Here is a 13,077-nt window from a genome sequence, read left to right as displayed (position 1 = left end):
GGCCACCCTTCCACACTCTTTATCTACCTCTAACAAGGGATGGAAAGTGTGAACTGTTGAGTGAAACCCCTGGAGGAGGGGATGGAGATTGGAACTGGCAAACCATGGGGATTGGGAGAGGCTGGAGAAGGTATGGGGTGGAGAGGGGAGCCTGGGGAAAGGACAGAAGGTGTGAACTAGCAAAGAAAATAGGGTGGAAGTAGGGAATGTAAAGTTAGACAAAGAGTAATGTGGGGAGGAACTGTAGAGGATGGCCTAGACAGGGTAATCTAGATGTGGTGATGAAAAGTGAGAGGTGGAGACAGAGATGAAGCAAGAGAAGAAACATGATGAAGGTATGAAAATAGAATAAAATATAGGGCACAGAAATGTACGCTGAAGGAGAATATATTGGGATGGAAAAGGAATAAGTTCAGGTGAAGAAATAGAGAATCAGAGGAGAAAAAAAACCTGTAATAGGAAACAAATGAGTGGGGGAGACCGAGAGACATATATAGCAATCAAATAAATGCAAGAAAAAATACAGAAGCAAAGGAAAAAAGAGAATCAAGGAAAATAACACAATTTTTAAAGTTTTATTGAACCTGATTTTTAGAGTTGGGCAAAAGAAAAAGGGGATATTTTTTGGAAAATACTTGCCCTTTGTTTTGAAAAAGTATTTCAACTTTCCACATAACTTGACCAGCTCTAGCAATAATATAATGCAACGATAAACACGTTGGCACAAAAGCACCACAACATCAAGATCCTAATGTGCTTGTCGTTGAAGTCTATGCATTTGAATGATGGAGACTGATCAACAGCTGGAAATAACACATCAGCACCTGGGTGCTGTGTTAATTTGGTACATCAGCACTTTGCGTTCCACTGCCAGTTCATTACTTCCAGATGGTTGCTGAACTCTGAATTAGTAGATGGACTTTCAGAAGTCTGACTTCAATGGGAGCAGATTTGAGTATGTGAGTACAGTCTTGAACGCTTCTGAAAATCCTACCCTTAGAACACAACATAAAAACAAAAGAATGGCCATTGTGGGTCAGACCAGTAGTCCATCTAGCTCAGTATCCTGTCTTCCAACATTGGCCAATGCCAGATGCTTCAAAGGGAATGAACAGAACAGGGCAATTATCAAGGGATCCATCCCCTGCCATCCAGTCCCAGCTTCTGGCAGTCAGAGGTTTAGGAACTCCCAGAGCATAAGGTTGCATCCCTGACCACGTTGGCAAATAGCAATTGATGGACCTATCCTCCATGAACTTATCTAATTCTTTTTTGAACCCAGTTATACTTTTTTGTCCTTCACAACATCCCCTGGCAACAGGTTCGACAGGTTGCCTGTGCGTTGTGTGATGAAGTACTTTCTTATGTTAGTTTTAAACATGCTCCCTTTTAATTTCATTGGCTGACCCCCGGTTCTTGTGTTACATGATTGCATAAAAAACTGTTATTCACTTTCTCACCACCACTCATGATTTTATAGACCTTTATCGTACCTTCATTGGTCTTCTCTATTCTAAGATGAACATGTAATCTCTCATCAGATGGAAGCTGTTCCATACTCCTAATAATTTTTGTTGTCTTCCTGTGTACCTTTTCCAATTCTAATATATCTTTTTTGAGATGGGGCAGACAGTATTCATGGTGTGGGAGTACCATGGATTTATATAGTGGCATTATGATATTTTCTGTCTTATCTATCCCTTTACTAATGATTCCTAAAATTCTGATGCTTTTTTTTTTACTGCTGCTGCACATTGAGAGGATATTTTCAGAGAACTATCCACAATGACTCCAATATCTTTCTTGAGTGGTAACACTTAATTTACACCCCATTATTGTATATGTATAGTTCGGATTATGTTTTCCAACGTGCATTACTTTGCACTTGTCAACATTGAATTTCATCTGCCTTTTTGCTGCCTAGTCACCTAGTTTTGTGAGAACTCTTTGCAATCAGTGTTGGTCTTAACTATTTTGAATACTTTTCTATTGTCGACAAATTTTGCCACCTCACTGTTTACCCTTTTTCCAGATCATTTATGAATATGTTGAACAACACAGGTCTCAGTACAGATCCTTGGGGGGTCCTGTTGTTTATCTCCCTCCATTGTGAAAACTGACCACTTATTCCTATCCTTTGTTTACTACTTTTAACCAGTTACTGATCCATGAGAGGACCATGACTCTTATCCCATGATTGCTTACTTTGCTTATGAGCCTTTGGGGTGGGATCTTGTCAAAGAACTTCTGAAAACCCAAGTACACTATATCAACTGGATCAACCTTGTCTATGTGTTTGTTGATGCCCTCAAATAATTCAAATAGATTGGTGATGCATGATTTCCATTTACAAAAAACATGTTGACTCTTCCCCAACATATTTTGTTCATCTACGTGTCTGATTATTCTGTTCTTTACTATAGTTTCAACCAATTTGCCTGGTACTGAAGTTATGCTTACTGGCCTGTAATAGCCAAGATTGCCTCTGGGGCCTTTTATAGAAATCGGTGTTATATTAGCTATCCCCCAGTTATCTGGTATAGATGATTTAAGCAATAGTTTACATGCCACAGTTAGTAGTTCTGCAATTTCATATTTGAGTTCCGTCAGAACTCTTGAGTGAATACCATCTGGTCTTGGTGACTTATTTTTAACTCATCAATTCGTTCCAAAACCTCCTATATTGACATGTCTATCTGGGACAGTTTCTCAGATTTGTCACCTAAAAAGAATGGCTCTGCTGCAGGACTCTCCCTCACTGCCTCTGCTGTAAAAGCTGATGCAAAAAATTCATTTAGCTTCTCTCCAACAGCCTTGTCTTTCTTGAGTGCTCCTTTAGCACTCAATCATCCAATGGCCACATTGATTGTTTTTCAGACTTCCTGCTTCTGATGTACTCAAAACTTTGTTACTGTTAGTTTTTGTGTCTGCTACTTGCCTTTCAAATTTTTTTGTGGCCTGCCTAATTATATTTTTACACACTACTATATTTTCCTCAGTAGGATTTGATTTCTAATTTTTAAAGGATACCTTTTTGCTTGTAATCATCTTTTACTTTGTTGTTTAGCTGGTGTCTTTTTTTTTTGTCCTCTTACTGTTTTTTTTATTTGGCATACACACTTAATTTGAGCCTCTATTAGGGTGCTTTAAAATAGTTTTCATGCAGCTCACAAGCATTTCACTCTTGTGACATTCCCTTTTAATTTCTGTTTAATTAGCTTCCTCATTTTTGTGTAGTTCCTCTTTTAGAAGTTAAATGCTATTATGGTGGGTTTCTTTGGTATTTCCCCCCTACAAGGATGTTAAATTAAAATTACATTATGTTTGCTAGTTCTGAGCAGTTCACCTCTTGGACCAGATCCTGTGCTTCCCTTAGGGCTAAATCAAGAATTGCTTCTCCCCTTGTGGGTTCCAGGACTAGCTGCTCCAAGAAGCAGTCATTCATGGTACCTAAAAATTATATCTTTGCATCCTGCCATGTTCCCAATCAGTATGGGGATAGCTGAAAATCCCCCATTGTTGCTTGGTTTTCTGGTTTTGTAGCCTGTCTAATCTCCCTGAGCATTTCACAACCACCGTCACTATCCCAGTCAGGTGATTCGTAGCACATTTCTACTGCTATAATCTTCTTATTCAAGCATGAAATTTCTATCTATTGAGATTCTATGGTATAGACTGATTCATTTAAGTTTTGTACAATATTTGACTTTACGCTTTCTTTCACATATAGTGCCATACCCACCAGCATAACTTACTCTGACATTCCTATATATTTTGTACCCTGCATTTCCCATTGCTTATCATTCCACCAAGTTTCTGTGATGCCTGTTATATCAATATCCTCATAATACCGGGCACTCAAGTTCACTCATCTTAGTGTAACCTTTCTTCAGGTGCAGCCAGCAGCAACCAGGGCCAGGTTCAATATCTAGGGGTTCCTTTCCATTGATACAACACAGAACATACTTTAGCCCCCACCCAGTAACCTGGGAAAATTACACACTGCCCTTAAGTGCCTCTGAGTGGCAATACTTCCCCACACGCAAGCACAGAGTCTGAGTGTAGAAAGGAAACTTTTAATAAAAGGAGGGGAATAACTCAGCATTAATTTGGGAAAACACCACAATCAGGGTTCATAAACAAACTTTGAGCAAAAGACCCACCCCAAGTAAGTTGGACAGAGTCCTTTTCCCCTCAGGTTCTTAAATCCAGCAACTCAAAAGTCCCTTTCACATGCTTGACCCTTCTCTGCACCCCACTCACAGTTGCTGTCATTGATCAGTGCAGACTCAGAGTTCAGAGGTTCATCTGCAGAGTTCACCTCCCACCCTGGGTGGATGGGGGGTAAAGAGGCACCTTACTCGCTCCACTGCCCGTGCACTTGCTAGCTGCCCTGTCGGCCAGTCACCACGCCTCTATGGGGGGCTGTGCTTTGGCCCTCTCTGCCAGCTGCCCAGCTGGCCACTCACCATGCCTCTCTGCCAGCTGCCCTGCTGGCTGATCGCCGGCCACTCCTACTGGCTGTCTATGCACCACCCTTGCTGCCCCTCTCCTCCAGTTGGCTGCTCACCACCAGCCAACTGTCAGTCACTTTCTGCTGCCACCTGCCTCTCTGCTGTGACCTCTGCACATCAGTCTCTTAGTAATTTTTAGCTCTTAGGCAGGGCAGAAACACAGTCCTACCACAGCTGATTTCAGCTCTGATTAAGCATTTAAAATAACAAAGAGGCACCTAATGAAGCCTATTTAGCTCTTTCTTTGAAGTGTGTGTGTGTGTGTGTGTGTGTTGGGGGGAGGGGGAGGGAAACAGGTTAAAACAATCCAGGGAGGACCCTTGGGGAAAGCCCCACACCTCCTGGCTGGGACCCCTGTCCCCACCCCTCTTACTTTCACAGGGCTCTGGCATTCAAGCCCCTGGCTTAACGAGGTCCTTTCAGCTGAAGGTGGCCCCCTCATTGGGACAGGTTAAGTACAGTTCTGCTCCCGTTTATCATACAATAATTACAGCATTGGTAACAGCATTTCACTATCCCTGCATTCAGTACTAAAGTGATTGGTAACCCAACACCAGCCAAAGTTGATTACTTTGAGCAAAACACTGCTCTATCTGCTGGATATCTAAGCAGGAGCAAATTGTATTTACATGAACACACCTAAAGTCTCTAGCTAGCTGTCAGAGAAGAATTCATTCAGACCCTGCTTACATTTTGACATCTAGCATTTATATACAAGCACTTATCAAATTTGTCAATATTTAGTTGTCTGCCTTCATGTGATGCCATTGTATGGGACTCTTCGGTGACTACAGAGCTCAATGACAAACACATTGGTGACAAACCCTCACAGCACTTGAGGCACTGATGTGTTCATTGCTGACATTGATACCCATGACAATCAGACATCAGTTAATCAAAAGTTTTTATATCGACATTGCAAGCTATGTGGTATGGGGAAGGGAGGAAAACAGGGTCATCACTGCACCCCTGTGTGTTAGGGAAGTGATATTATCCCCATTTTACAAAATTGAGGCAGAGAGAGATTAAGTGTTCAAGGGTCACACAGGAAGTCTGTGGTGGAGCAGGGAACTGAACCGTGGTCTCTGAAATCCCATGTGGGTGTCCAAACTACTGGATGAATCTTTCTTGCTTCCATTCTGTCCCCTGCCCTGATCAGGCTTTAAATGTGTTTTTAAATCAACACTTTTAGATTTAAAAATTTTAATTTTAAATGTTTAAAAGCTAAATAGGACAAAGGAAAGTTAGGGCACAAAGTAGGGGAGAGCAGGAGACTGAAGGGCAATAGGGGCAGAGAAGGAGACTCGAGGTGAAGTGCTGCTATGGGTGGGCAAGTGGCCAGCCCTAAAAATTTACTGTAAATGGCAAATATGATCAATATAAAAATTAAAGGGTGAAACCCTGGCCCTGTTGAAATCGATGGGAATTTGCCATTGACTTTAGTGAGAGAACAGAGAGATGATCCCTCCAGCAAACTGGTGAGAAGCTGCCTGAGAAGCTGACACTCCAAGGAAGGAGAAGTGGCACAGGAGGTGGCTGGGGAAGCTCACAGAAGAGGAGAGGTAGCTTAGGGAGCAGCAAGGGACTGAGAAGGATTGGTTCTGGCTATTCCAAACATGGGCACTGAGCAGGAGCTGACTAGAGTGGAAAGGCATGAGTTCCCCTGCCTACTCCGTCCAAAGACTTTGGAGAAGGCTCTAAACCCAAGAGACCTAACGCTGTCTGGCCCCACTGGAGCCATGGAACTTCTGATTCCCCATTATCCTGAAGGGGACAGAGACTATTGGCCAAAGGACTGGGCCATAACAAGGACTTGATGAACACAGAATTGTGTGTGGTGACAGAAAGGGGGATGGAGTCAGGTGGTGTAGCACCAACAAGGGAGCACCAACAGATAAACGACCCATATTACACATGGTACGAAAAGTGGGATGAGAGAGCCCCTCCCATAAAGGAGGGATGATGATACAGAGCAATGCTTACATCCCTCTTGAGCACTAAATATTGGATATCTGATATCTACAGATGGAGCAGCAGCAATGACTCCAGGAGCACCTGTCCTGGGAATTGCAGGGAGCCCAGTATCCACCACAGCATCCAGAAAGTTGGGCTTGTCCCTAGAATGGCAGAGACAAAGGGGTTGCTGATGATGCAGAGCACTGACACACTTGGGGAGGTCCAGGTTATGCAGAACACTGCATCTCAGATGCCAGAGACCCCAATGGATAATAAAGCCAAACAAAACGTCTGATGAATCATAGTTTGGTACTGAGAAGAGTGAAGTCCCAGGGATAATATGTTTCTAGTGTGGGGATCTGGGGCACGTAAAGAGACATTGTCTAGAAAGAGCTCTAAACCACAGATGGGACATCACTACAGTGTGTCAGAGGCTGTATGTCTGGGCAGACCCAGGATATAGAGACCAGGGTAAGTGCTCAACAATGGGGTTCATGCTTCGCCCCATTTATTGTGGATATGGTGATGCCTCCTTCAGCCTCAGGGCATAAGAGTTTGAGACGTTTGAAGGGCATAATACAGGAGCCAGAAAAACATCACTTAGAAGGTGGGGAAGGTCAGCCTAGGCCCCAAAGTCCTCAGCATCTCAGGGAACAGGTGGAGCAAGATTACTAATGAGATGGTGGAGCATTTATTCAGTTTGCAGATGCAAATGTGGGCTTTCCTAGTAAAATTATTCCAAAAAGGGAAGCAAACCCAGAGACTACCAAAGAGGTAGATTGAGTTAGTAGGAGGTAAGTTACCTAGTTGAGTCTAAGATACAGGGGCTGATTAAGGCATTGCATAGGGAATGTGGCCTTCTACAAGAGAAAGCCTGGGTTAACATCCAAGAGGCTCAGCAGCTGAGGGTGCTGCTGCATTAGGCGATGTCTAAAGTAGTCCCCACGCTGGAGGACTGTACACATGGACAAGATATCAAAGGCCAGATGGCACGTGGCTGGGAGGGACCAGTTGTAGTGGTGGCCAATACGCAAGGCCAGGGAACCTTAACTTTAGAAGGAAAGCAGGGCTGAGAGTACTGTGTCGTTCAAACTGAGGAGTGCCACAGCAAAAGCATAACGAGGGACAATCAGTTTAGGAAAGCAAATATAGACTTATATAGACTATAAGGATGATAGGAGATATGATGGTGTCCAAGTACACATCTTCCCGCATTGCTTTGGAAGGATAACCTGGCAACAACAGCAATAGGACTCAGAGTCCAGGAAGCACCAGTTTCATATGGCCACGAGGCAACCCAGGGGAAGAAGGGACTGTTAACAGGACAAGTTCCCAGGAGACAAAATGGAAAGGGCCTGAACAAGCCTTTTGGCCCCAATAGAGATGCTGCCGAAAGGGTGGACAGACATTGGCCAGCACCAAGTTGAAAGGATTTGGAGTAACAGCCACGTCTTGAGATGAGAAGACGACCAAGAGGAACTCCAGTGCATTCAGGGGCAGCTGCTAGAACTCCAGACTCGCAACCGTCAGCTGTCAGATGAGCCGCAGAAGAACAGTGCAGAGCTGACCAGCACGTAGTATTTGTGGACAAGGAATCTGACACAGCTCAGAAGGCTGTGAGTAAAAGTGAAAAGACTTGGGAGGCCGAGGTGCTGCTCCATGACAATGAGATGCCCCAGAACAAGCTACATAGCCCGGAGGATGACTTTCACCTCCAGAACAGCATGCTCATGCAGAAGTCCTCTGAGAAGTGTTCTCAGACTGAATGGCTGGAAGACGACAAGAGGATGTGATACAGAGTCCCAGTGCTTCGCAGACCCTGGGCCCTATAGATGGGGAACAACTGAAGCTACAGGCTGAGAACACAGCACTCCAGAAAAATGTGGCACCCCTGCAGGAGCAATACAAAAGGAAGTACTCCATCAGGCTGAGGACAGGGGTGGGGGGTAGAGGGTAGCCCCCAGGACCCCCAATGCAAGAGGCAGAGCCTGCAGACAGGCAGACACCAGACAGCAGTCCCTCCCAGACTCAGCAGCTGCTGATGGAGAAAAAAGAGCAGAGGCTGCTGAAGGAAGGAACAATTGCAGAGTGTATAGATTGTGAAAAAAACAGATCTCTAGGCTTCAGGATGAGCTGGATAAGCACATTAAAAATCGAAGAGAGTTTCCTGCAGATACTGGTAGAGAAGGAAACTCCTTTTAGTCATAGCAAGACCACAAATTGAGGAGACCCAGGGCAGGAAGGACAAGGAGCTGAAATTGCTGCAGCTTCACACCATAAAATGTAACAGAGTCTTCAGACATCTACGCGGAGTGTCTCCAAGGACCAACTACACAGCCAGCAGAAGGCATGTGAGGTGGCTCGACAAGCCTGCCAGGACCAGATCCAGATGCTGAAGATTCAGGAGATGTGTCTGAGAGACCAAAGCATAATGCTTAGCCTGGAGCTGCAGCAGCAACAGAGTGAGAAAGAGATGCTCATAAGGCAATGGGACAACTTCTAAACTCAGCTACAAGAATCCTTCTAAGCCAACAACCACCCCCTGGAGCAAACTGAGGAACTGAGAGAACTGAAGGTGACAGTCCAGGAGGAGGCACAGAGGTGCAATAAGTGCATAAGCATGAACTTTGAAATAGAAAGCCTGGTGACAGTTGATACGGAAGCTTACATCCCCAGAGGAGAATGGGGTAATTATTCAAGCACCCTGCATGAAGTTGTAAGGGGATGGATTCACCACCCAGTGAAGGACTTAGCATGTTCGTCCATAGTCTGTGTCAACTATAGAAGCTGCAGTAAGTTCTCCAGCTACCCAACAAACAATCCCCATTGGAATGGAGAAAGGTAGAAAATAAGGTTGCTGTGCCAATAGGGTCAAAGAGGAAGTCATGGCACAACTCAGCACCCCAGAGGGCCAAAAGGCAGTAGCCTTGCAGAAGCTAGAGGAAATACGCTCTTCATGGGACTGGATCCTAGCTGTAGCCATAAAACAAGAGCAAGAGTTAGTCTGCATGAGCATAAAAAAGGAGGCAATGAATGACAGAAGGAGCTGAGGGAGCTTTGTGAAAAAGCCATTCAAGAGTCCCAGGTTAGCAAGGCACAGGATAAGAAGACTGAATCATTGGAGGGTGAAAAGGTAGCCCCCAACAAGGAACTGAACCCCAGGGAATGTCAGGCCCAAGACAGACTGGGTGAGGCTGTGCCTGCCAGGGAAAGCCTCCAAGCTGGTGAGGAAAAAAATGCATGCCCAAGAAGCAGCTGAAGTACAAGAGGAGGGGTTAATGCTCCTCTCTGAGACCTGAGATTTGGAAACGGCAAAGCAAGGCCCTAAAGAAAATGGAGCTGTTGTACAGGTGAAGGAGAATCTTTTGGGGAGAACAGATAGCATTACACACAATATATGTGGGTGCAAGAGGCTCAGACATGAGTTCTTATAAGCTCTTTATTGATGGCCATAGGAAAGAAGAGGCCATAATAATTAGAAATCCCAATTGGGAGTTAGTTTGGATGAAAAACAACATTGTTTCTGAAGACTGTGCTTGTGAGTGGATCCTGAAAGGCTGTGACCAAAGAGACAGAGACAGCGTTGCACAGATTTACCCAGCGAGAGCACAGTGCTGTTGATTACCTCAGAAGAAGTAAGAGGATTAGACTTACAAGATGCACAACAATTTTGAATGATAACATACCAAGAACTATGGAGCAGTTCATTTGTCACATTGACTGTCAATGGAATTTTAGCTCCTAAGTGCCTAAATCCTTTTGAAAGTGAGATTTAGGTCCTGCCTAAATGAACACTTAATTTGTGGCAAACTGGGGTGTAAACATACCCTGCAGTAGCCTGCCATGCTCTAAATGCCCCCTAGTGCTCTGTGAGCTATCCTGCTTTGAAATGGGAGCAGATTAAAGTGCATTTTGGAACTTTTAATATATGGCAGCAGGGTTTATGTGAACCCTTAGCGAACAGCAGGCTAGTGTGGGGTAGATTTGCACTCCAGCTTTCACAAACAAAGTGTTTGTATAGACAACCACTGAGGCTCTTAAATCGGTTACCACTACATCACCTAAATACCTTTAATAATCTGGGCCTTAGTCTTTGATGTGTAATTAAAAGTGAATCACTGAAAAGGCTGGAACACTAATGCCAGTAAGCTACTGAGAAAATGTACCTTCATGAATGTTTCAGTTTTCAAATATATTATATATCTCTAGGAAATTAAAATCAAAGATAGGCGGTAAAGGGAAAAGATAATTATCGTTACAATTTAGGAACAAATCATTAACTCAGGGGAGAGTTAGCTTGTTATCAGTGTTTTGGCTGTTACTGTACATTTGGAGTTGCATTGTTAAAATGGACTTGAATGAAACACTTTTAGGCCTTGCCTTCACTGGGAAAAACTAACACATGTTAAAAATAATTATTAAATCCTAGTGAAGACAAGGCATAAAGAGACTAGCCAAAAATAAAACTGAAGCGTCCAAAAGTAAAATCAAAGGGCAGTATTATTAATATGAGGTCAGTCTTTTGAAGTCCTTACACAATCCTTAAATTGACAAAATATCCCCTGGGGCTTCAAGTCTTGTCCTAAAGACAGAAAAGTAGTTCATTTTATATTATAGGAAAAGCTATGGAAATAACGCACACACTGAAAATTAACATTAGAAAAAGACACATTGACTCTCTGTTCTGAACTTGGGAAACTTTCTGCTAGGAAAGAACCATTGGCAAGTGTCAAGGTTCCTCCCCCACTCTGAACTCTAGGGTACAGATGTGGGGACCTGCATGAAAAACCTCCTAAGCTTATCTTTACCAGCTTAGGTCAAAACTTCCCCAAGGTACAAAATATTCCACCCGTCGTCCTTGGATTGGCCGCTACCACCACCAAACTAATACTGGTTACTGGGGAAGAGCTGTTTGGACGCGTCTTTCCCCCCAAAATACTTCCCAAAACCTTGCACCCCACTTCCTGGACAAGGTTGGTAAAAAGCCTCACCAATTTGCCTAGGTGACTACAGACCCAGACCCTTGGATCTTAAGAACAATGAACAATCCTCCCAACACTTGCACCCCCCCTTTCCTGGGAAATGTTGGATAAAAAGCCTCACCAATTTGCATAGGTGACCACAGACCCAAACCCTTGGATCTGAGAACAATGAAAAAGCATTCAGTTTCTTACAAGAAGACTTTTAATAAAAATAGAAGTAAATAGAAATAAAGAAATCCCCCCTGTAAAATCAGGATGGTAGATATCTTACAGGGTAATTAGATTCAAAAACATAGAGAACCCCTCTAGGCAAAACCTTAAGTTACAAAAAAGATACACAGACAGAAATAGTTATTCTATTCAGCACAATTCTTTTCTCAGCCATTTAAAGAAATCATAATCTAACACATACCTAGCTAGATTACTTACTAAAAGTTCTAAGACTCCATTCCTGGTCTATCCCCGGCAGAAACCAGCATAGAGACAGACACAGACCCTTTGTTTTTCTCCCTCCTCCCAGCTTTTGAAAGTATCTTGTCTCCTCATTGGTCATTTTGGTCAGGTGCCAGCGAGGTTACCTTTAGCTTCTTAACCCTTTACAGGTGAGAGGAGCTTTCCCCTGGCTAGGAGGGATTTCAAAGGGGTTTACCCTTCCCTTTATATTTATGACAGCAAGAGATGAGTCATATTCATTTGATGATTCAAAATATTTTGTATATGAAAAGGCCAAGTTAGACAGACAGAGAGTTCAGCCATGCAGAGATGTTCTCATATTATCAACAGAGTTAAACTAAAATAACTATAGAGTCAATGTACTCAGATAATAGTGCAGATATGAACAATATCAGTTGCCATATTAAAACTAACCTTTATAAACTAATCATAATTCTCACAAATAATAAAAGAAAAACTCTCTGGTGTTAGACAGGGAAAACAAAAAAGGCAGAATGTGGCCCTTCAAATGTTCGCATTGAGCAAAGTGTGCACCAAAGACACTTTTGGAAATTGACATTTACCTTTTCTAATTAAATGCATATAAATATTCAAATACCTGAATAATTAGATGGATTAGTTATTGTAAAGAAAAAATGTTTTGGTGTTATTGTGGCTCAGAATTAAGAAATTTTAAGAATTAAGAAATGTCATACTCAGTTATGAACCACCAGAGGTCAGTATATCCAGTAAAATGAATTGGACAGCTCCTTTGCACAGATATCTACAACCCACTATTAGCTCTAAGGGTGTGGGGTTGTTGTTTAATTTGAATAAATATTGCTAAGTCATAAGAGACAGGTAAATATACTAATAAATTATAAAACCATGCATTATCTTGAATTAAGAGATCTGCCTGTCCAAAATATATTTTGGTATCTGTTCAGACTCATACTTCCAGCCTAATACATTGTCTTTAAATACAGAAAATTCAACATAAAGCACCACTTTCTATGAGAAAGACACAGACTGTTGTATTCCTTTGCCGCAGGAAAACTGACCCCCGTGAATTGTGTAATAAAAGAGAAACTAAATCTCATTTATCACACTCTGAAGGAAGCCTAGTCTTATGTATCTTTTCCCATTCTTGCTACCTGGCCTTGCACATCATATTAGATATAGGAAGCACAATA

General features: G+C 42.8%; 1 pseudogene; it reads left to right on the top strand.

The window, feature by feature from the left end:
- Positions 1 to 307: 307 nt before the first annotated feature.
- LOC142070761 (GRIP1-associated protein 1-like) lies at positions 308 to 9,315 on the top strand (annotated as a pseudogene).
- The last annotated feature ends 3,762 nt before the right edge of the window (positions 9,316 to 13,077 follow it).

This window comes from Caretta caretta, chromosome 2, assembly GCF_965140235.1.
Source record: "Caretta caretta isolate rCarCar2 chromosome 2, rCarCar1.hap1, whole genome shotgun sequence".
Taxonomy (NCBI): domain Eukaryota; kingdom Metazoa; phylum Chordata; order Testudines; family Cheloniidae; genus Caretta; species Caretta caretta.
Note: the sequence above shows the minus strand (reverse complement) of the source record. Positions and strands in the feature narration are given on the sequence as shown.